Here is a 2850-nt window from a genome sequence, read left to right as displayed (position 1 = left end):
TTTTTTTTTTTTTTTTTTTTTTTTTTTTTTTTTTTTTTTTTTTTTTCGTAATACAACGTCAACTGTCACGTTTCGGAAAAGTCTTCAAAGTGGCGCGACGGGTAGGAAAGTTGGTCCCATTCTGGTTGACGTCCGTCTCGTCGATCGTTCGCGGGATACACGTGTACGACGGCGGGTCGTCGATTTTCGCGCAAAGTGAAAAGTAAACTTGGTAAAAGCGATTCGACCGGACGGAAGCCAGAGCGACTCTGGGTAGATCAATGAGAACTGACCGTGACGATTTTCGACGACTCGAAGCCAAGCGGAGCGTTGATAATAGGAGTTGGGGGTTGGATAGCTAATGGGTTGATGGTAAAAGTTGGGCGGGTTGGGAGGGGGTGGATGCTTACTGTGATGGTAATGGACTGCGAAGTGATAGAAGCCACGAAGAGGTTAGACATAGTGAGCTGAGAGTGAAATTTCAATTTTTATTTTATATGAAAAAAAAATTTATAAATTTGAATTTTTTATTTTTTACCGAAAAATTAAGTCATGGTCAATTTCATTGTCTTGTATATATATATATATATATATATATATATATATTGGTGTAATAATGGGATATTCTATGAGACGCATTCTCTTTGTATAGTTCAGGGCTTGTAAGCATCAACAGTGTCATTTCTGATTTCCGCTGCGGGAAACATCTACTCGTCACGGCTACCCCGGATAATTCAATAAAAATTTATTCCCTCCTGGGGTTGACGAACGGGAAACTCTTTTATTTTCTATTTATCACCGGCGATGCTCGGTGTGATGTCACATCCCTCGAGAAGGCGGAATAACCTCATCACAGAAGCAATCGACGCTGCTGCCCTCTGGTACGACGCTTTTATAACGTCCCATATATCGCATCGGAGTACGATACTAGGCAGAGGTAGTTACGGACACTGATAACTGCGTTGATCAAAAACTTAATATATACATATATACGCTTTATACGTTTCCAATTCATAAATCTCCTAGGAAAACATAAAATCTGGGTATCAAAGGATATATATAATTTTTTAAATGTAATACGCTTAGATATTTTTTTGTCGATCGTTGATACATTCATCATGCGTCCAGCATCTTATGAGGCAGATAGAAAAAAGTGCATGTAAAAATAAATAAAAAAAAAAGGGTACAACGATGCTTAAGATTCGATAGAAATATTGAAATTTGAATTAAAAAAAAAAATCAAGTACCCAGTAGCCCATTACGGCCATTTGTAATCGTCGAGACGGTACGACCTCGAGCGTTTAATAATTTAGAATCAGGATTTTATGGTATACCCGGTATATTTTTCATACGTTTATACGCGCAGGAACCTAATCCCAATATCATCTCCAAAGATGAGTTACGAGTAACGTATAGTGATATACACCTGTGCTATATCAATGGCGTAAAGCAAGCAAGATCGTAGTCACCGGCTGCGTGTAATCCCCATGGCGGTTGGATCCGCCGTGCATATATCCCATACCGGGATTCGGGTGTGTTGCGAGAAGAATGGGTTACGCCACAGAGCGTTCAGGTGCGCACCTTAATTATTACGAATAGCCTTGGTAAAACAACGCGCACCTCAACACGCTAATTAAACTCTCATGTCGTAAATCTTGAGCGAAGCCCGACTTACGTGTATACACGTATACATAGTATCTGCCTGACGCTATAGCCTGGCTATTACTGGCACGCCGCGTTACACGTTACACAGCGATGCGTACAAATTCCGTTCGACTGCCGAGTTCCATCCAGCATTACAAATAGCGTAGCACGTCGCCGCTATACGAGACCCAAAGGGGAATTAAGGACGTTGAGCTACCGTGAGACGCAGCGTACACGCTTAGTTATGGGTTCGGCCGGCTCGTGGGTGGTGGCGCTAGCGTGCACTGGAATTCGGCGCGGTCCGCTTGGCTAATCGAGTCTTTTGACTCGTTTACGAGTTATAGGCGGCTCTATACAGACCCTTGGATTTACGGGCTCAAGACAGAGCCAAGAATAGAATGAGAATGGCAAACAAAGTGTGTCCCTTGGTTGAACTGTATTTTGAGAAGAAAAAAAAAGGTTTGAAAGACAAAGAGCATTTAGGTTTTTAAGTCCGTAGGATTTTTAACGTATTTATTTCAATTCCTTCGGGCAGTGCCAATTTTATTTTTACTCGGATAATTAACTTCAACCAGTGGTTACGTACGGTGTGTTAAATAGTTTTATGCCGTGCAGGAAATTCGGAGCGAGACAGTGTTAACACGAATCTACTTCTCGTGTGCGTATACATCGCCTTCTGTACTGCGAGTAACGGCTTCATCTACGTGCTGACCTTTTCTCTTGGTAAAGTGCGATTTGCTGTTTCCAGTCTTTCCCGCTGGGCTTTGTCTCGTCTAGTTGCTCGCGACACTAGCGCCGCCACCGTACGGAAAGAGAACCGAGCGAGCTTTGATAAATGTCGTCGTCACGCGGTGCGAACGCGCCGTAAGGAACGCCGACACTCGGGGATAAATGATGCTGTCGTCATGCGTTGCATACGGAAAATACGTGCATACTTATATGCACGTTACACTATAGGTATATATATATATATATAAATATATGCAACAAGCGCATAACATATTTAGAGAAAATTTTTCCTTATATTTCCACACTGACAAACTTGACAATGACGAATCTTTCAAATAACTCAAGCTACGTATAACGAGAGACAAATTAGTATGGATATAAATTATTACACAATTTAATACTTTCTTCCAAATCTAACCGTTACCATAACCTAATCAATGCACAGCGCCGTACATTAAATACCATAATGAAACTTTTGCACAACTTTTTCAATCTGCA

The 2850-nt window shown here is 41.3% G+C and overlaps 1 protein-coding gene across 27 annotated transcripts in view; it reads right to left on the bottom strand.

Annotated features, from left to right (window-relative positions):
* The window catches only part of LOC107271839 (collagen alpha chain CG42342), a 135940-nt gene that overhangs the window by 35729 nt on the left and 97361 nt on the right, over nt 1–2850 (bottom strand). The gene's annotated exons all lie outside the window — the stretch shown is intronic.

The sequence above is a fragment of the Cephus cinctus genome, unplaced genomic scaffold (assembly GCF_000341935.2).
Source record: "Cephus cinctus unplaced genomic scaffold, Ccin1 Ccin1_scaffold1043, whole genome shotgun sequence".
Lineage (NCBI taxonomy): Eukaryota > Metazoa > Arthropoda > Insecta > Hymenoptera > Cephidae > Cephus > Cephus cinctus.
Note: the sequence above shows the minus strand (reverse complement) of the source record. Positions and strands in the feature narration are given on the sequence as shown.